We start from the raw sequence: 22,694 nt of genomic DNA on the forward strand, positions 1-22,694 counted from the left end.
CGTGCAGGCTTCAGTAGTTGTGGCATGCAGGCTCTAGAGTGCAGGCTCAATACTTGTGGTGCACGGGTTTAGTTGCTCTGCGGCATGTGGGATCTTCCCAGAGTAGGGCTTGAATCTGTGTCCCCTGCAGGGGCAGGCAGATTCTTACCCACTGTGCCACCAGGGAAGTCCTCATAAGGAACTCTTAAACATTAAAAAGGCTAGACCCAAATGAATGAATGCACAGTGCTGGGATTGCAGGTACAGGTCAGGATGTTTGGATATATTTTGGCTAAAAGGTCACCTTGGCATCCTTTAATTCCACCATACAGTCACTTGTGTCAGCTACAAACATGATTCTGATTGGGAGCATTTGCTAGTTTCTTGACCTGCTGTTCTCTTCGTGATATACCAGGCCCTTCAGATCCTGAACTTAAAATTGCAAAACAACTTTCACAGGCAGAATGGTTGAGCAAGATGGCAGGGCAGCTAGGCCTCAATCTGCCTTTCAAACATAGCTACAAAGAGCCCAAGTCCTTTGCTTGGTTCTGGGTTCTGTGGGCTTGAGGAGCGTGGCTTGGCTGCGTTGGATCATAATGTTCAATTTTATTAAAGTTTTTACTTTACCAAAACAAAATTTCATTTGGCCCATGAGCTCTTGGGCCACTGCTAATTCATATTCAGTTTAGCTTTGTTAGTACATTCGAGGGTGGATCTTGCTCGGCTGGAGTGCAGCGTAGTGTGTCTCCTATACGTTGGAAGCCTCTTAGACTTTCCTGTAACCTTGTTCCTCAAACTAGAGGTCACAAGCCATCCTTTGAGGGGCCTGCAGAGCTCATTTGCCTCCCCTTCCTCATATTTATGTCTGTAGTACTTTCTGTCGTTTGGCTTTCTGTGTCCACCTGGATAGAATCACAGGGCTCTAAGCCACGGGGCAGGCAACCACGACAGGGAGTTTTCTTTCCATTGGAGATTTTTAGAGATGAGCCCAGCTGAGAGACAGGGTTAGGCTGTCTTAAGAAAAGACACTCTTGGCTGTGCCTTGAGCTGGGTTCCTTTGCCATAACCAGTAAGAGAGAAAACAGGGCCTCTCAAACAACAACTTCATTAATTGACTTGCTAGTTGATGTTTGTACAAGAAAAGCATGGGTTTCCATTTTCCCGTTTAATTATCCGTAATAGCACCCTCCCAACTGTGCCTAGGAAATGCATCTGACAGGGAGACATTGGTTTCATTTGGAAGAAAGCTGAGTTGACATGATAAAAAGTTTAAGTTGAGGAGAAGTAGGATTCTCATCGACCCTTTTTCTCTTCCTTCTCTTGCTTTGCAAAGTCTGTGAGACTTAAGTTATCTTTATAATGCTATAATTAGCAAAGTGACAATTTCTTATTTATCACAGATCCTAGAAATATGCAGGATTTTTGAGACATTGAAATGTTTTTAAAGCTTGTTTGCCCATTCTAATGACTTGCCAGTTTATTTTATTATTTCTCCATAAAATATTACTAAATTTAAATATGATGCTGTTTTATAATACTGCTGAGGGCTCTTACGGATATATGTTATTTTCTATTTCAGAATGTAATATTCAGATAGGATCATTTTTGACATTTCAGTAATGCAGTCAATTCTTAGCTCTAGGATACAAATTTAAAATAGATTAGAGGTAGGACTCCTAGTCTCATTTCTAAAACATTTGGCCTCATTTTCCTTGTGAAAACTAGGAAGGATAGGGAAGAAAGGTGAATAATAATAACAGAGAAGCTTAAAACAAATAAAAAAGGCCATAACCTTTATTGGCCTATGGCAGTAGAAGTTTAATTCATAATTATTATGGGAGCTCTTACCATCCATACTTACTGTTTACTCAACTTCTGCCTTTGAGCTTCTGCACTCTTTTATTTCTAGAACTTTTTCTTCTTACTCAACTCTACCCCCTCCACTTAGTGCACACAGACGCTTCACTAAAGCCGAGGTTCTGCTGCTCTGCCCTGGCTACTTGCTTCTATTTCAAGGTGTCTCTACACCTGATTCAGTTCGTGGTTAGAAAAGCACGTGCTGGCGATGCCCAGATAACCAGTTTTCCTGCTTCTGGCTCTTGTGGCTTGGGGTTTGCCCTTTCCGCTTTGGAATTCATTCCACGATTCTCCTCCTCATGACTGCTAGGCCCCGGCTAGCCTATTTAGACACTATTATTAGGTACTGACTGCTGGTGGGTGACTACTTTTTCAATGAAGTCTCACGTGCTTGGCTTGGGTGGGTGTCACTTAAATCTATTAGGCTATCAGTTTCAGAATCCCCTGTGCAGCCTTTTAAAATTTGGATGAACGTACCCCTTCTCAGATCTTAGGAATAAGTTCTTAGAATGGGGTCTATATGCACGTATAATTTTTTAAATTGTCATAGGTATTTCTAAGGTACCTCTAGGGTTGAAAACCATGGACTTAAAACCTTGAAAGTCATCCTTCATACCCTGTTCTATGGCTGGAGGTAAACCCTAAAAACACTTCTCATCTGGGGGAGACATGAGACTTTTCTTTATTAATCTTGTGCTCTCACAATCACATAGACAACATAACCTTTACAAACCATAGTTAATCTGTCTTTTTGGCTTTCATGGACCAGGGAGAAATAAAACCAAGGGGAGATGTATTCTGGAGGGCAGTGACTTTCAGAGACAATGGAGCATGGTGGAGAGAGAGAGGGCCATTTGAACTGTTCCAGATTCACTTGGTGAAATGAAATTTCTGGGCTGTTTACCCCAGACCATGAAATAGCCAAAATTTATTTTTAAATGTCTGTGAATGTAGAGAGGGCACAAATGTGAAGGCCGATTCTAAGAGAAATCAAATATGGAGGAAAGCCGTTGATTAGTCTACTCTGGTTGTTAGCAGCATGAAGGGACTAAGAGAGACCATAAATGCTATACAAACTACAAAGGAGGTTGAGGTTTTTTTTTTCTTTTCCCTTCAACACAAATAAGCAAACAGAGAAATGCTTGCCTGAAAGTGAATGAGCAGTTGGGCACAACAACAAATGAACCAGCAATGCAGAAGGCAAACACTAGTGGCTCACCAGTGGGATAAATATGGGCAATAAGCTGAAAGACACGACTGCTTGAGGCACATGTGACAGGAACAGACAGCAGATGAGAATCGCATGTAAATAGCAGAGGCAGCTGGAGTTCATAACCCCCTGTCTTCCCTGTTATTAGTTCACCCTCTCTTTCCCTATTATCTCTTCCTGAACAACCTCAGACATTTCCTCTGCACTTCGGACCCAGACATTTCCTCTGCACTCCGGACCCAGAGTCCCAGCTCCCTGACTGGTATTCCTGCTTGTGTCTCTATACATCAGTAATGTTTAAAACTAGCTCCGGCTCTTCCTCTGCCAAACCTAATCCACTCCCTCTCCTGCCACCAGCATCACCCTTGACACTTCACTCCCCCTCGCCCTCCAGCCCATCACAAATTCCTGTCAAGCTGCACCTCATGTGGATTCGCTTGTCTCCATCTCTGCTGCCACTATCCTGGTCCAAGATACGATCATCTCTTCCCCGGATGGTTATACTGTCCTCCTGCACTCATCCAACTTCTCCTTCAAGATCTGCTCTACCCTGCAGCCAGAGAGATCTTTTCTAAATTCAGTTTAATCTTTGTATAAGCAGTCTCTTTCCTTAGAAACCCTTCGATGGCCTTTTACTGCTGTAGGATAGAGAACAAATTCCTAAACCATACTTGTAAGTACTGGCATGATTGACATTGGCTGTCTTTACAACTTCAACATTTACTTCTCTCTCCTTTTGGCACTTCAGCCAAACCCTTCTGTCACGTGATGAGACGCGCACCCCAGGGACTTAGCACCTGTGGGTCCTCTACTTGGAACACTATCACTTTTCTCCCTCCATCACCACCCACCTACTCAGCTCCTTTTTCTCCTCCCAGGCTTTCAGATCTCAAGCGTCCATCACTCTCAAGAAAGCATCTCCCAAGCTCTCACTCTTTGTCAGATTTCTTTTCTGTATCCTTTTGCAGTCCTGAGTAGTCTTCCTACGGAACAGTGTTTCCCAACCTTGTTGCTATTCACATTCTGGACTAGAGAATTCTGTGTCGTGGGGAGCTGTTCTGTGCATTGTAAGTAGCATTCCTGACCTCTACCCCCTGTATGCAACTTGTAACAATTAAAAACATCTCCAGACATTGTCAAATACCTCCTGAGGAGCAAAGTTACCCCCTTTGAGAACCACAGCTTTACAGCAGCTACCTCTACTTCAGTCTGTATGTATTGAATATGTTTTTCCTAAAAAAAATTGAATACTCCATGACATCATGAACTGTGTGTGTGTGTGTGTGTGTGTGTGTGTGTGTGTGTGTGTGTGTGTGTTTTGAATGAAAGAATGGAAAAAAACCCCAAAACACCATAGGGGAATAATGTCACTATTTGATTTTAGTCTCCAAAGTTCATTCTTTCTTTCTTCTCTAGAAGGAAATTTGAGAACTACATCCATAATATTATTGAATTTCAAATCAGCATAATCTTGATGTAGAGTTCACTAGAGAACATTAGTCATGGGGTACATGCTTCTGGTCCACTACTGGAAACCTCCAGATCATTAGGCTTCTTGAGGAAGAGGCTCAACTTCTCCATATCTAAACAAGCATTCTAAAAATTATACACCTTCTTCATCTAGCTATGTGGCAGCTTGGTATTGTTAACTATTTGGGGGAAAACTATATAGTATAGCTAGAATTTAAGCTTGAAATGGAGCACAAAGCCTTTCTTTCTAGAGGAATGTACATAGAGGAATGTACTCTATACCTTCTGTGATATTTTCTATCAGCTTCAGGTAGCTGATGAAAAAGGTAGATATAAACACAGTAATAATAAGCAGAAAAGTAAATAAGAGTGGGTATACAGAGGAAGTAACACTTGATTCTAAATGGAAAGAAACATCGGGAATGTCTTTCTAGAAAAGGCGATATTTGAACTGCTTTGAAAGATGAGTAGGAATTTTCTAGGTAAAAAGACAAAACCTGCAAAGTTCTTGGGATTTAAAAGAGCACAGTGGAACACAGCGTGTGGTCTCTAGAATGTTTGAAATGAAGCTGGAAAGGTTGGAAGAGGCTAGAACATGAAGAGCTTTAAATGCTGAGATAAGGAATTTGGATTTATTTATAGCAAGCTATCCCAAGGATTTAAAAAAGGAAATGGTATGGTTGCATTCGTATTTTATTAGAAATCTCTGGCTGAATGTGGAAGATAACCTAGAATGTATGAGACTGCAAGTTTAGAGACCAGTCAGGGATCTGTTATACTAGTTTCCAGGAGAAATGAAGACAAACATGACTTAGGACAGTGACATAGGGGTGGGAGAAAGGGAATGATTTCCAAGCACAATAAGGAAGTAGAAGTGAAATGGTAGAGAGACCTTCAAGATGGCAGAGGAATAAGACGTGGAGATCACCTTCCTCCCCACAAATGCATCAAAAATACCTCTGCATGTGGAACAACTCCTACAGAACACCTACTGAATGCTGGCAGAAGACCTCAGACTTCCCAAAAGGCAAGAAACTCTCCACATACCTGGGTAAGGCATAAGAAGAAAGAAAAACAGAGACAAAAGAATAGGGACCGGTGGGAGCTGGGAGCTGAGGCTCGGGCTTCGGTCGGATCCCAGGGAGAGGACTGGGGTTGGCTACGTGAACACAGCCTGAAGGGGCCGGTGTGCCGCAGCTAGCCAGGAGGGAGTCTGGGAAAAAGTCTGGACCTGCCAAAGAGGCAAGAAACCATTGTTTCGGGGTGCGCGAGGAGAGAGGATTCAGAGCACCGCCTAAACGAGCTCCAGAGACGGGCGCAAACCGTGGCTATCGGCGGGGACCCCAGAGACGGGCATGAGATGCTAAGGCTGCTGCTGCAGCCACCAAGAAGCCTGTATGCGAGCACAGGTCAGTATCCACACCCCCCTTCCGGGGAGCCTGTGCAGCCCGCCACTGCCAGGGTCCCGTGATCCAGGGACAACTTCCCCGGGAGAACGCACGGCGCGTCTCAGGCTGGTGCAACGTCATGCCGGCCTCTGCCGCCGCAGGCTCGCCCCGCATCCGTACCCCTCCCTCCCCTGGCCTGAGTGAGCCAGAGACCCCTAATCAGCTACTCCTTTAACCCTGTCCTGTCTGGACGAAAAACAGATGCCCTAAGGGGACCTACACGCAGAGGCGGATCCAAATCCAAAGCTGAACACCAGGAGCTGTGCGAACAAAGAAGAGAAAGGGTAATCTCTCCCAGCAGCCTCAGGAGCAGTGGATTAAAGCTCCACAATCAACTTGATGTGCCCTGCATCTCTGGAATACCTGAATACACAATGAATCATCCCAAAATTGAGGCGGTGGACATTGGGAGCAACTGTAGACTTGGGGTTTGCTCTCTGCATCTAATTTGTTTCTGGTTTTATGTTTATCTTAATTTAGTATTTAGAGTTAATTATCATTGGTATATTTGTTTATTGATTTGGTTGCTCTCCCTTTTTTTTATATATAGATATATATATATATATTTTTCCTTTTCCTCTTTTTGTGAGTGTGTATGTGTATGCTTCTTTGTGTGATTCTGTCTGTATAGCTTTGCTTTTACCATTTGTCCTAGGGTTCTGTATGTCCTTTTTTTTTTTCTTTTTTTAAAAAATCTTTTACCATCCTTATTGGAGTATAATTGCTTTACAATGGTGTTAGTTTCCACTTTGTAACAAAGTGAATCAGTTGTACATACACATATGTCCCCGTATCTCTTCCCTCTTGCATCTGCCTCCCTCCCACTCTCCCTATCCCACCCCTCTAGTTGGTAACAAAGCACTGAGCTGATCTCCATGTGCTATGCAGCTGCTTACCACTACCTATTTTACATTTGGTAGTGTATATATGTCCATGCGACTCTCTCACTTCGTCCCAGCTTACCCTTCCCCCTCTCCGTATCCTCAAGTCCATTCTCTAGTAGGTCTGCATCTTTATTCCCGTCTTGCCCCTAGATTCATCTGATCATTTTTTTTTCTTTTTCTTTTACATTCCATATATATGTGTTAGGATACGGTATTTGTTTTTCTTTTTCTGACTTACTTCACTCTGTATGACAGTCTTTAGGTCCATCCACCTCACTACAAATAATTCAGTTTCGTTCCTTTTTATGAATGAATAATATTCCATTGTATATATATGCCACATCTTCTTTATCCATTCATCTGTTGATGGACACTTAGGTTACTTCCATGTCCTGGCTATTGTAAAAAGAGCTGCAATGAATATTGTGGTATGTTCTTTATGAATTATGGTTTTCTCAGGGTATATGCCCAGTAGTGGGATTGCTTGGTCATATGGTAGTTCTATTTTTAGTTTTTTAAGGAACCTCCATACTGTTCTCCATAGTGGTGGTATCAATTTACATTCCCACCAACAGTGAAAGAGGGTTGCCTTATCTCTCCACCCTCTCCAGCATTTATTGTTTGTAGATTGTTTTCATGATGGCCATCTGACGGGTGTGAGATGATATCTCATTGTAGTTTTTTTTGTTTGTTTGTTTGTTTGTTTTGTGGAACGCAGGCCTCTCACTGTCCTGGTCTCTCCCGTTGCGGAGCACAGACTCCAGACACGCAGGCCCAGCGGCCATGGCCCACGGGCCCAGCCGCTCCGTGGCACGTGGGATCCGCCCGGACCGGGGCACGAACCCGCGTCCCCCGCATCGGCAGGCAGACTCCCAACCACTGTGCCACCAGGGAAGCCCCTCATTGTAGTTTTGATTTGCATTTCTCTAATGATTAATGATGTTGAGCATTCTTTCATGCGTTTCTTACCAATCTGTATATCTTCTTTGGAGAAATGTCTATTTAGGTCTTCTGCCCATTTTTGGATTGGGTTGTTTGTTTTTTTTATATTGAGCTGCATGAGTTCCTTGTATGTTTTGGAGATTAATCCTTTGTCAGTTGCTTCATTTGCAAATATTTTCTCCCATTCTGAGGGTCGTCTTTTTGTCTTGCTTATGGTTTCCTTGGCTGTGCAAAAGCTTTTAAACTTCATTAGGTCCCATTTGTTTATTTTTGTTTTTATTTCCATTTCTCTAGGACGTGGGTCAAAAAGGATCTTGCTGTGATTTATGTCATAGAGTGTTCTGCCTATGTTTTCCTCTTAGAGTTTTATAGTATCTGGCAATACATTTAGGTCTTTAATCCATTTTGAGTTTACTTTTGAGTATGGTGTTAGGGAGTGTTCTAATTTCATTCTTTTACATGTACCTGTCCAGTTTTCCCAGCACCAATTATTGAAGAGGCTGTCTTTTCTCCACTCTATATTCTTGCCTCCTTTATCAAAGATAAGTTGCCCATATGTGCGTGGGTTTATCTTTGGGCTTTCTATCCTGTTCCATTGATCTGTATTTTTGTGCCAGTACCATACTGTCTTGATTACTGTAGCTTTGTAGTATAGTCTCAAGTCTGGGAGCCTGATTCCCCCAGCTGTTTTTCTTTCTCAAGATTGCTTTGGCTATTTGGGGTCTTTTGTGTTTCCATACGAATTGTGAAGTTTTTTGTTCTAGTTCTGTGAAAAATGCCATTGGTAGTTTGATAGGGATTGCATTGAATGCTTTGGGTAATATTCACAATGTTGATTCTTCCAATCCAAGAACATGGTATATCGCTCCATCTATTTGTATCACCTTTAATTTCTTTCATCAGTGTTTTTTAATTTTCTGCATACAGGTCTTTTGTCTCCTTAGGTAGGTTTATTCCTAGGTATTTTATTCTTTTGGTTGCAGTGGTAAGTGGGAGTGTTTTCTTAATTTCACTTTCAGATTTTTCATCATTAGTGTATAGGAATGCCAGAGATTTCTGTGCATTAATTTTGTATCCGGCAACTTTACCAAATTCATTGATTAGCTCTAGTAGTTTTCTGGTAGCATCTTTAGGATTCTCTATGTATAGTATCATGTCATCTGCAAAGAGTGACAGCTTTACTTCTTCTTTTCTGATTTGGATTCCTTTTATTTCTTTGTCTTATCTGATTGCTGTGGCTAAAACTTCCAAAACTATGTTGAATAATAGTGGTGAGAGTGGGCAACCTTGTCTTGTTCCTCATCTTAGTGGAAATGCTTTCAGTTTTTGACCACTGAGAACGATGTTGGCTGTGGTTTTGTCATATATGGCCTTTATTATGTTGAGATAAGTTCCCTCTATGCCTACTTTCTGGAGGGTTTTTATCATAAATGGGTGTTGAATTTTGTCGAAAGCTTTCTCTGCATCTGTTGAGATGATCTATGGTTTTTCTTCTTCAGTTAGTTAATATGGTGTATCACGTTGATTGATTTGTGTATATTGAAGAATCCATGCATTCCTGGGATAAACCTCACTTGATCATGGTGTATGATCCTTTTATTGTGCTGTTGGATTCTGTTTGCTAGTATTTTGTTGAGGATTTTTGCATCTATGTTCATCAGTGATATTGACCTGTAGTTTTCTTTCTTTTTGACACCTTTGTCTGGTTTTGGTATCAGGGTGATGGTGGCCTTGTAGAATGAGTTTGGGAGTGTTCCTTCCTCTGCTATTTTTTGGAAGAGTTTGAGAAGGATAGGTGTTAGCTCTTCTCTAAATGTTTGATAGAATTCACCTGTGAAGCCATCTGGTGCTGGGCTTTTGTTTGTTGGAGGATTTTTACTCACAGTTTCAACTTCAGTGCTTGTGATTGGTCTGTTCATATTTTCTGTTTCTTCCTGGTTCATTCTTGGAAGGTTGTGCATTTCTAAGAATTTGTCCTTTTCTTCCAGGTTGTCCATTTAATTGGCATATAGTTGCTTGTAGTAATCTCTCATGATCCTTTGTATTTCTGCAGTGTCAGTTGTTACTTCTACTTTTTCATTTCTAATTCTATTGATTTGAGTCTTCTCCCTTTTTTTCTTGATAAGTCTGGCTAACGGTTTATCTTCTCAAAGAACCAGCTTTTAGTTTTATTGATCTTTGCTTTCGTTTCCTTCATTTCTTTTTCATTTATTTCTGATCTGATCTTTATAATTTTTTTCCTTCTGCTAACTTTGAGGGTTTTCTGTTCTTTCTCTAATTGCTTTAGGTGTAAGGTTAGGTTGTTTATTTGAGTTGTTTCTTAAGGTAGGATTGTATAGCTATAAACATCCCTCTTAGAACTGCTTTTGCTGCATCCCATAGGTTTTGGGTCATTCTGTTTTCATTGTCATTTGTTTCTAGGTATTTTTTGATTTCCTGTTTGATTTTTTCAGTGATCTCTTGGTTATTAAGTAGTATGTTGTTTAGCCTCCATGTGTTTGTTTTTCTTTCAGACTTTTTCCTGTTATTGATATCTAGTCTCATAGTGTTGTGGTCAGAAAAGATACTTGATATGATTTCAATTTTCTTAAATTTACCAAGGCTTGATTTGTTACCCAAGATATGATCTATACTGAAGAATGTTCCATGAGCAATTGAGAAGAATGTGTATTCTGTTGTTTTTGGATGGAATGTCTTATAAATATCAATTAAGTCCATCTTGTTTAATGTATCATTTAAAGCTTGTGTTTCCTTATTTTCATTTTGGATGATCTGTCCATTGGTGAAAGTGGGGTGTTAAATTCCCCGTCTATGATTGTTACTGTCGATTTCCCCTTTTATGGCTGTTAGTATTTGCCTTATGTATTGACGTGCTCCTATGTTGGGTGCATAAATATTTACCATTGTTATATATTCTTCTTGGATTGATTCTCTTGATCATTTTGTAGTGTCCTTCTTTGTCTCTTGTAATAGTCTCTGTTTTAAAGTCTATTTTGTCTGATACGAGAATTGCTACTCCAGCTTTCTTTTGATTTCCATTTGCATGGAATGTTTTTTTCTATCCCCTCACTTTCAGTGTGTATGTGTCCCTAGGTCTGAAATGGCTCTCTTGTAGACAGCATATATACAGGTCTTATGTTTGTATGCATTCAGCCAGTCTGTGTCTTTTGGTTGGAGCATTTAATCCATTTACATTTAAGGTAATTATCGATATGTATGTTCCTATTACCATTTTCTTAATTGTTTTGGGTTTATTATTGTAGGTCTTTTCCTTCTCTTGTGTTTTCTGTCTAGAGATGTTCCTTTAGCATTTGTTGTAAAGCTGGATTGGTGGTGCTGAATTCTCTTAGCTTTTGCTTGTCTGTAAAGCTTTTTATTCCTCCGTCAAATCTTAATAAGATCCTTGCTGGGTAGAGTAATCTTGGTTGTAGGTTTTTCTCTTTCATCACTTTAAATATGTCTTGCCACTCCCTTTTGGCTTGCAGAGTTTCTGCTGGAGGATCAGCTGTTAAGCTTATGGGGATTCCCTTATGTGTTACTTGTTGTTTTTCCCTTGATGCTTTTAATATTTGTTCTTTGTATTGAATTTTTGATAGTTTGATTAATATGTGTCTTGGCCTGTTTCTCCTTGTATTTATCCTGTATGGGACTCTCTGTGCTTCCTGGACTTGATTAACTATTTCCTTTCCCATATTAGGTAAGTTTTCAACTATAATCTCTTCAAATATTTTCTCAGACCCTTTCTTTTTCTCTTCTTCTTCTGGGACCCCTATAATTTGATTGTTGGTGCGTTTAATGTTGTCCCAGAGGTCTCTGAGACTGTCCTCAATCCTTTTCAGTCTTTTTTCTTTCTTCTGCTCTGCAGTAGTTATTTCCACTATCTTATCTTCCAGGTCACTTATCCGTTCTTCTGCCTCAGTTATTATGCTACTGATCCGTTCTAGAGATTTTTACATTTCATTTATTGTGTTGTTCATCATTTTTTGTTTGCTCTTTAGTTCTTCTAGGTCCTTATTAAACATTTCTTGTGTTTTCTCCATTCTATTTCCAAGATTTTGGATCATCTTTACCATCATTATTCTGAATTCTTTTTCAGGTAGACTGCCTATTTCCTCTTCATTTATCTGGTCTGGTGGGGTTTTGCCTTGCTCCTTCATCTGCTGTGTGTTTCTCTGTCTTCTCATTTTGCTTCACTTACTGTGTTTGGGGTCTCTTTTTTGTAGGCTGCAGGTTCATAGTTTCCATTGTTTTTGGTGTCTGTCCCCAGTGGCTAAGGTTGGTTCAGTGGGTTGTGTAGGCTTCCTGGTGAAGGGGACTAGTGCCTGTGTTCTGGTGAATGAGGCTGGGTATTGTCTTTCTGGTGAGGAGGTCCACATGTGGTGTGTTTTGGGGTGTCTGTGGCCTCATTATGATTTTAGGCAGCCTCTCTGCTAATGGATGGGGTTGTGTTCCTGTCTTACTAGTTGTTTGGCATAGGGTGTCCTGCACTGTCGCTTGCTGGTCGTTGAGTGAAGCTGGGTGTTGGTGTTGAGATGAATATCTCTGGGAGATTTTCACCGTTTGATATTACGTGGAGCTGGGAGGTCTCTTGTGGACCAGTGTCCTGAAGTTGGCTCTCCCACCTCAGAAGCACAGCACTGACTCCTGGCTGCAGCACCAAGAGCCTTTCATCCACACGACTCAGAATAAAACGGAGAAACGAAAGAAAGAAAGAAGATAAAATAAAATAACGTAAAATAAAATAAAGTTATTAAAATAAAAAATAATTGTTAAGAAAAAAAAGTTTTTAAGTAATAAAAAAAAAGGACAGAGAGAACCCTAGGACAAATGGTAAAAGCAAAGCTATACAGACAAAATCACACACAGAAGCATACACATACACACTCACAAAAAGAGAAAAAGGGAAAAAATATATACATATATCGTTGCTCCCAAAGTCCACCTCCTCAATTTCGGATGATTCATTGTCTATTCAGGTATTCCACAGATGCAGGTACATCAGGTTGATTGTGGAGATTTAGTCCGCTGCTCCTGAGGCTGCTGGGAGAGATTTCCCTTTCTGTTCTTTGTTCGCACAGCTCCCGGGGTTCAGCTTTGGATTTGGACCCGCCTCTGCATGTAGGTCGCCTGAGCATGTCTGGTCTTTGCTCAGACAGGATGGGGTTAAAGGAGCAGCTGATTCTGGGGCTCTGACTCGCTCAGGCAATGGGGAGGGAGGGGTACGGATGCGGGATGAGCTTGTGGCAGCAGAGGCCACCGTGACTTTGCACCAATCTGAGGCGCGCTGTGCGTTCTACCGGGGAAGTTGTCCCTGGATCATGGGACACTGGCACTGGCGGGCTGCACAGGCTCCCGCGAGAGAGTTGTGGATAGTGACCTGTGCTTGCACACAGGCTTATTGGTGGCTGCAGCAGCCACCAAGTGTATTACTTAGTGTCTCATGCCTGTCTCTGGGGTCTGCGCTGATAGCCACAGCTCGTGCCCGTCTCTGAAGCTCCTTTAAGCAGCACTCTTAATCTCCTCTCCTCGCGCACCAGGAAACAAAGAGGGAAGAAAAAGTCTCTTGCCTCTTCGGCAGCTCCAGACCTTTTCCCGGACTACCTCCCAGCTAGCTGTGGCGCACTAGCGCCTTCAGGCTATGTTCATGCCACCAACCCCAGTCCTCTCCCTGGCATCCGACTGAAGCCCGAGCCTCAGTTCCTAGCCCCGACCCGTCCCAGCAGGTGAGCAGAGCAGCCTCTTGGGCTGGTGAGTGCCGGTCGGCCCTAATCCTCTGTGCGGGAATCTCTCCACTTTGCCCTCTGCACCCCTGTTGCTGCACTCTTCTCTGTGGCTCCGAAGCTTCCCGCTCTGCCACCTGCAGTCTCCACCTGTGAAGGGGCTTCCTAGTGTGTGGAAACCTTTCCTCCTTCACAGCTCCCTCCCACTGGTGCAGGTTCCATCCCTATTCTTTCTCTCTGTTTTTTCTTTCTTCTTTTACCCTACCCAGGTACGTGGGGAGTTTTTTGTCTTTTGGGAGGTCTGAGGTCTTCTGCCAGCATTCAGTAGGTGTTCTATAGGAGTTGTTCCACATGTAGATCTATTTCTGATGTAATTTTTGGGAGGAAGGTGATCTGCACGTCTTAGTCTTCCGCCATCTTGAAGCTCCCCCGCTCTTCTTTTTTTTTTTTTTTTTTTTTTGTGGTACATGGGCCTCTCACTGTTGTGGCCTCTCCCGTTGCAGACCATAGGCTCCCAAACAAGGCCACCATCACTCTGATACCAAAACCAGACAAAGATGTCACAAAGAAAAAAACTACAGGCAAATAACACTGATGAACATTGATGCAAAAATCCTCAACAAAATACTAGCAAACAGAATCCAACAGCACAATAGTAGGATCATACACCATGATCAAGTGGGGTTTATCCCAGGAATGAAAGGATTCTTCAGTACACGCAAATCAATCAATGTGATAAACCATATTAACAAATTGAAGGAGAAAAACCATCTGATCATCTCAATAGATGCAGAGAAAGCTTTCGACAAAATTCAACACCCATTTATGATAAAAACCCTCCAGAAAGTAGGCATAGAGGGAACTTACCTCAACATAATAAAGGCCATATATGACAAACCCACAGCCAACATAAGTCTCAGTGGTGAAAAACTGAAACCATTTCCTCTAAGATCAGGAACACGGCAAGGTTGTCCACTCATGACAGTTATTTAACATAGTTTTGGAAGTTTTAGCCACAGCAATCAGATAAGACAAAGAAATAAAAGGAATCCAAATCGGAAAAGAAGTAAAGCTGTTACTGTTTGCAGGTGACATGATACTATACATAGAGAATCATAAAGATGCCAGCAGAAAACTACTAGAGCTAATCAATGAATTTGGTAAAGTAGCAGGATACACCATCAATGCGCAGAAATCTCTTGCATTCCTATACACTAATGATGAAAAAATCTGAAAGAGAAATTAAGGGAACACTCCCATTTACCATTGCAACCAAAAGAATAAAATATCTAAGAATAAACCTACCTAGGGAAACAAAAGACCTGTATGCGGAAAACTATAAGACTCTGATGAAAGAAATTAAAAATTATACAAACAAATGGAGAGATATACCATGTTCTTGGCTTGGAAGAATCAACATTGTGAAAATGACTCTACTACCCAGAGCTATCTACAGATTCATTGCAATCCCTATCAAACTACCAATGACATTTTTCACAGAACTAGAACAAAAAATTTCACAATTTGTATAGAAACACAAAAAACCCCAAATAGCCAAAGTAATCTTGAGAAAGAAAAACGTAGCTGGAGGAATCAGGCTCCCTGACTTCAGACTATACTACAGAGCTACAGTAATCAAGATAGTATGGTACTGGCACAAAAACATAAATATAGATCAATGGAACAGGATAGAAAGCCCAGAGATAGACCCACGCTCGTATGGTCACCTTATCTTTGATAAAGCAGGCAAGAATATACAGTGGAGCAAAGACAGCCTCTTCAATAATTGGTGCTGGGAAAACTGGACAGGTACATGTAAAAGAATGATATTAGAACACTCCCTAACACCATACTCAAAAATAAACTCAAAATGGATTAAAGACCTAAATGTAAGGCCAGACACTATAATACTTTTAGATGAAAACATAGGCAGAACACTCTATGACATAAATCACAGCAAAATCCTTTTTGACCCACCTCCTAGAGAAATGGAAATAAAAACAAAAATAAACAAATGGGACGTAATGAAACTTAAAAGCTTTATTAGCACAACAAAGGAAACCATAAACAAGATGAAAAGACAACCCTCAGAATGGGAGAAAATATTTGAAAATGAAGTAACTGACAAAGGATTAATCTCCATAATTTACAAGCAGTTCATGCAGTTCAATATCAAAAGAACAAATAACCCAATCCAAAAATGGGCAGAAGACCTAAGTAGACATTTCTCCAAAGAATATATACAGATTGCTAACAAATGCATGAAAGGATGCTCAACATCTCTAATCATTAGAGAAATGCAAATCAAAACTACAATGAGGAAAAAAAAAAAAAAAACTACAATGAGGTATCACCTCACACAGATGGTCAGAATGTCCATCTTCAAAAACTCTACAAGCAATAAATGCTGGAGAGGGTGTGGAGAAAAGGGAACCCTCTTGCACTGTTGGTGAGAATGTAAATTGATACAGCCACTATGGAGAACAGTATGGAGGTTCCTTAAAAAACTAAAAATAGAACTACCATATGACCCGGTAATTACAGTGCTGGGCATATATCCTGAGGAAACCATAATTTAAAAAGCGTCATGTACCACAGTGTTCATTGCAGCACTACTTACAATAGCCAGGACATGGAAGCAACCTAATTGTCCATCGACACTTAGGAGATCAGCTTGGTGTTTTGTGACCACCTAGATGGGTGGGATAGGGAGGGTGGGAGGAAGACACAAGAGAGAGGAGGTATGGGGATATATGTATATGTATAGCTTATTCACTTTGTTATATAGCAGAAACTAACACACCATTGTAAAGCAATTTTACTCCAATTAAGATGTTAAAAAAAAAAGAAATGGTATTGGCAGTGGTGAAAGAGAGAAAGAAGAGTCTAGGATGACTCTCAAGATTGTAATGTGATTTTCTGCGTGCTTTTTGAAGCCATTAACAAAGAGAGGGTATTTTGAAGGAATAGGTTTGGATGGACAAAGGTGAGTTTGGTTTTGGACATGCTGAGATTAAGTCATCCATGAACCCTAGCTGGAGAATCCTGGAGTGGTGCTCAGAAGAGAGGTCAGAGCTAGAGATAGATTTGAGTTACCTCGATGGGGTATTCACTGATGCTGTGGGAATGAAATAGGTATTCCAGAGAAAGGATGTGAAGAAGAGGGGCAGACTTACTGTGTACCACTGAGGAATAATTTAGATAAGAAAACGCTTGTTCTAAGTCTTTATCCAAAACTTGAATCACCTGAGGGATTTATATTTTAAGATACAGGAAGGGAAAGTAATCTAATTATTTTGATGTCCATTTGCTCTGATTTATTTATTCTGCTGGTATCAGGAGAACTGATGTTGAAATGCCTTAAAATAAGTTCTGTCTATTTACAGCTCTCTGTGAGTCTGGAAGTCACAAAATCTTTGTAAATTTTCCAAGTCTTTGAGAACAGCCTTCATGATATGTGCTTTCAGACCACAGGCATATGGTGAGAGTTTGCTTGCCTTCCAAAAGCAGACGTTGAGAAACAGGAGAGTTTGGTTATAGTTTAGACAGTTTTTGAACTGATTTAGCAGTAATGGGTCAACTCTGTTTTAATGACTATATTTTATTTTCTTGAGAACATACACTGTGGATGTTCTCATGGATTTCCATATATATATTTCAGAATTTTAAAAATTTTATCTGGCATGTAGTCCATTCATATTCATGACTAGACATGTGAATATGGTCATTTTAATGATGTAAAGCAAAAACACTGTATGTAATTGTCTTGTAATTGACGAGCTCAAGTTCTAGCCTATTTTTTATTTTTATTTATTTTTTGTGGTACGCGGGCCTCTAACTGCTGTGGCCTCTCCTGTTGCGGAGCACAGGCTCCGGACGCGCAGGCTCAGCAGCCATGGCTCATGGGCCTAGCTGCTCTGCGGCATGTGGGATCTCCCTGGACCGGGGCACGAACCCGTGTCCCCTGCATCGGCAGGCGTACTCTCAACCACTGTGCCACCAGGGAAGCCCTAGCCTATTTTTTAATTGAAATAGATTTGACATACAACATTGTATAAATTTAAGGTGTATATGTTTTTTGATACATTTGTATATTGTAGTATGACTGCTATTGTAGTGATAATTTGCACCTCTATCACATCACATGAATTGTCTTTTTTTAGTGGTTAGACTCATTAAGTTCTAGTCTCTTAGCAAGTTTGATGGTTATAATACAATGTTGTTATCGATATTCTAGCCTGTTTTCTTCTTATATTGGGTTACTATAAAAATGTGTCTGCCAAAACCACTTGTAAACAAGTAGGTAATATGAACAGATTCTCATGTGAATTGATCTGTATGTTTACCAGCAAATAGATACATTTTGTTCTTATAAGACAAATAAACAACTTTTTCGTATTTGTAGTGATATTTTAAGTTGGTAGATAAAATAGGGGAGATAATACAACAAAATCTTCTGTCAGTTTTAGTAATAGCAAATGGGGTTTCTGTTGCTCTGTTTGTTTATGGTGCCCTTTTGGAAAAAGGCATTTTCTGAGGCCAGAAAAAAAGTGATTTTTGAGAGGCCATACAAAATGTTATTTCAAATTTAAACGTAATTGAAATATATTAGCAAAAACTTACTCATATCAGAAATGAATTCAGGAACTCATTGAATGCCAAAATTGTTTATACCTAAGAAGAACAGAATCAGAACTTAGCAGTAGATTTCTAGACACTATTTTCAAAATAATTTTTTGTGTGCAATGAGAAATTAGCAGGCATATATGTTTTATATAGTTATGGTACCTTTTCCTGTAAATAGTGTATTCTTGAAGAATTGAATTTAACTTGAATTTTTAATAGATTGTATTGAATAGAATAAATAATAAAATATTATTTATTAGAATAATAATAGAATAAATAGAATAAACTAATACTAATAAAGTTTACCCAAAGACACAGAGCCAGTAAGCAAAACTCAGATCATAAAGATCATAAAGACTTCAGAGCTTACGTATTTAAAAAATTTTTATTTTTTATTGGAATATAGTTGATTTACTATGTTGTGTTAGTTTTGGATGTACAGCAAAGTGATATAGTTATACATATATCTATTCTTTTTCAGATTCTTTTCCAATATAGGTTATTACAGAGTATTGAGTATAGTTCCCTGTGCTATTCAGTAGGTCCTTGTTGATTATCTATTTTATTATATATAGTAGCGTGTATGTGAATCCCAACCTCCTAGTTTATCCTCCCCCGTCTTTCCCCTGTGGTAACCATAAGTTTGTTTTCTATGTTGTGAGTCTATTTCTGTTTTGTAAATAAGTTCATTTGTATCATTTTTTAGATTCCACATGCCATTTGTCTTTCTCTGTCTGACTTACTTCACTTAGTGTGATAATCTCTAGGTCCATCCATGTTGCTGCAAATGGCATCATTTCATTCTTTTTTATGGCTGAGTAATATTCCATTGCATATATGTACCACTTCTCCTTAACAGTTTACATATTTAATTACCACCCTATGTGTGATATTCCTGTTTCTTGGAGTGTGGGTAGAGAACTCTGAGCTTCCTGTCAATTTCTTGCTCCCTTTCTTGTAGGGCTCTCTTCCATCTTTGCAAAGTGATCCGATAGAAGTAAATGAATGGGAAGTATGGAAATGTCATTGGCTTAAATGTAAATTAATAGAATATACAAATTGAAGGTACAAATGGTAGAAGTACCAGAAAGTTATATACTATTGCTTTCTTTGTGAGTTTACCCTTTGTGTGATTAGGTCTTGCAAATTGGTGGCACCAATTTCATGAGGTTTGAGGAGTAATAAAAGGTCTGTTGATTTTTATCTTTATCCACCTTAGTGTGAGTTTCAAATCCTTTGTTATTTATTTATTTTTATAAAGGTACAATTTACATAGAGTGAAACGCATGAATATTAATTGTACAGTGCAGTGTGTTTGACAAATGCATACACCCATGTAATCTATGCCTTTTTCAAGATGTAGAAGTTTCCATTCTCCCCAGAGAGTTGTCTCTTGCCCTTTCCCAGTCAATCCTCACACCTCCCTCTCAGAGTTCTATCACTGTAGATTAGTTTTGTCTGTTCTAGAACTCCATATAAGTGGAATTATGCAGTGTGTTCTCTTTTGTATCTGGCTTCTTTAATATATACTGTATAATCTTTGAGATTCATATTGACTGTGTGAATCACCACTTTTCCCCTTCTATTTCTGAGTGGTATTTCATTGTAAGAATATTATTATAATTTGTTTATTCATTTTCCTGTTGGATGGATATTTGTGTTGTTCTCCTTTTTGATTATTATAAATCAAGTTGCTGTGAACATTCTTTTTTGTTTTTCGACTTGAAAGCATTTTATTAAACTTTTTTGGATGTTGCTTCCTACTTTTAAGTATAAAAAAGGCATTTCAATATAAACAAATATATAATGAAGTCATCTTCCTTTATGTGAAGAAATATGAATGAACTTTGCATTAATATTTAAAGGCAAAGTAGTTCATTGCCCAAACTTTAAATATCTCAAGAGCACAACAAATTCTGAACACACTAAGATCATGTTGCTACTTCAGTATTCTTGGGAATGGTGAGTGATTAGTTGGTCTGTGGTTTAGGATTGGTTTCCATTCTTGTTTCTTGAGCTGCTTCTACCTCTGAGAGCTTTTTATCGTTTTCCAGTGTTTGTTGAAGTTCATGGATGGTGCTAAGAAGAACGTGAAACTGTTTCCTTCTCAATTCCAGCTTATCTTCAATACTTCATTTAATATGTGAAAGATGCTCTAATTCCTTTCCCAGAGCCTGGAGTTCCTTTAGTGTCTCATGCCTGTCTGGATGACACAGAATCACTTTTGCCAATGCGTCATATTCTTGGCTATCTTTTTGCATTCATTTTGCTTGAAGAATTTGCTTTTTGCACTCAGCGATTTTTTCATGTGCTCCAGCAATGCTACCTTCTATTTCTTTGTAAATTTTTTCATAATTTTCCATTTCTCTGAGATTCATATCATATACCAGCAAACTTTTGCCCATTGAAAATTCACATTGGGACAGTGTGCTCAGCATACGTTGGTACTGGCTGTATTCCTCTTCCTGGGATCCAGAGTTGTGCCACTTAATGAAACTTTTCGCTAGCAGATTAATTTTCCCATCATCTCCAGTGCCATCTCCATCAATGAGTAGACGCTTCCGTATGACTTCGTTATCAGTCACGGCTCCCACGTGCACGGTGGCGGTGGCCACTGTGAACATTCTTATACAAGGTTTTTTTTGCAATCAAATGTTTTTCTTTCACCTACGATTAGAATTGCTTGGTCATAGGGCAGATGTGTTTTTAACTTTCATAAGATGCTGCCAAACCATTTTCCAAAGTGGTTGTTGTTGTATTTTATATTCCCATTTTATATTCCCATTAGCAATGTATGGAAATTCCCCTTGCTCTAAATCCGCTCCACATTTGGTATTGTCAGTCTCTTTAATTTTAACCATTTTAGAAGGTATCTTTTTATAATTTTAATCTTTTCAACCTTTCTGTGAGATTAGAGTTTTAAACTGTTCTGTATTGTAAAAGCAATATATTTTACAGAGTTTGGAAAAGACTGAAAATTTTAAGTAATAATGTAAAAATTACCTATAAGTCCGCAATTTAGTTTTCTAAACATTTAGTAGAAAATTATTTTCATATATATAAATTATAATCTTATACTCTTTTGTCATTAAATATGCCCCCAAACCTTGAATTTTATGACATAATATTATTATACTATAGAGTATATTATAATTCATTTTACCATTTGTCAAGTTTTTGGGATGTGGATTGCCCCTAATTTTGTCCCGATATAAATAATACTATGTGTGAAACATTCTTTTTTTTTTTCTTTTTTTACAGTTTTTTTAAACATCTTTATTGGAGTATACTTGCTTTACAATATTATGTTAGTTTCTGCTGTATAACAAAGTGAATCAGCTATATGTATACATATAACCCTATATCCCCTCCCTCTTGCATCTCCCTCCCTCCCACCCTCCCTGTCCCACCCCTCTAGGTGGTCACAAAGCACCGAGCTGATCTCCCTGTGCTATGCGGCTGCTTCCCACTAGCTATCTGTTTTACATTTGGTAGTGTATATATGTCCATGCCACTCTCTCACTTCGTCCCAGATTACCCTTCCCCCTCCCCGTGTCCTGAAGGCCATTCTCTACATCTGCGTCTTTATTCCTGTCCTGCCCCTAGGTTCATCGGAACCTTTTTTTCTTTTAGAGTCCATATATATGTGTTAGCATTTGGTATTTGTTTTTCTCTTTCTGACTTACTTCACTCTGTATGATAGACTCTAGTTCCATCCACCTCACTACAAATAACTCAATTTCGTTTCTTTTTATGGCTAATATTCCATTGTATATATGTGCCATATCTTTATCCATTCATCTGTCAGTAGACACTTAGGTTGCTTCCATGTCCTGGCTATTGTAAATAGAGCTGCAATGAAAATTCTGGTACATGACTCTTTGAATAATGGTTTTCTCAGGGTATATGCCCAGTAGTGGGATTGCTGGGTCATATGGTAGTTCTATTTGTAGTTTTTTAAGGAACCTCCATACTGTTCTCCATAGTGGCTGTATCAATTTACATTCTCACCAACAGTGCAAGAGGGTTCCCTTTTCTCCGCACCCTCTCCAGCATTTATTGTTTGTAGATTTTTTAAAGATGGCCATTCTGACCGGTGTGAGGTGATACCTCATTGTAGTTTTGATTTGCATTTCTCTAATGATTAGTGACGTTGAGCATCCTTTCATGTGTTTGTTGGCAATCTGTATATATTCTTTGGAGAAATGTCTATTTAGGTCTTCTGCCCGTTTTTGTATTTGAAACATTCTTATAACTAAATCTTGTGTATGATTCAGATTACTTCCTTGGGGCAACTTCCTGCCAGATCACAGTGTTGTCTCATTGTCTCATTTCCAGTCTTTATAGCTCATTGTATTTAACAGAAATTCCAGAATAATGTAAAATCCCACGGTTGCCATCAGGCGTCCTTATCATTTGCCTACTTAAGAAGAATTCCTTCCTCACCACTATAGATGTTCTCTGTTAGGAAGTGATGCTCATGAATGTTGCTTTCCACATTAATTTCAGTTGTGATAAGTGTTCCACTCATGGAGGCACTCTGTGTGATGAGCATAGA

General features: G+C 39.5%; 1 protein-coding gene and 1 pseudogene across 2 annotated transcripts in view; one reads left to right on the forward strand and one right to left on the reverse strand.

Annotated features, from left to right (window-relative positions):
• GPR158 (G protein-coupled receptor 158) overlaps positions 1-22,694 on the forward strand; it is a gene marked incomplete at both ends in the record, with an annotated part of 321,322 nt that overhangs the window by 186,993 nt on the left and 111,635 nt on the right. The window lies entirely within an intron of this gene.
• LOC309818513 (THO complex subunit 7 homolog) lies at positions 20,107-20,760 on the reverse strand (annotated as a pseudogene). The gene has a single exon. The product of its transcript is annotated as a THO complex subunit 7 homolog (transcript).

Source organism: Grampus griseus (assembly GCF_964374135.1).
Source record: "Grampus griseus genome assembly, chromosome: 2".
NCBI lineage: Eukaryota > Metazoa > Chordata > Mammalia > Artiodactyla > Delphinidae > Grampus > Grampus griseus.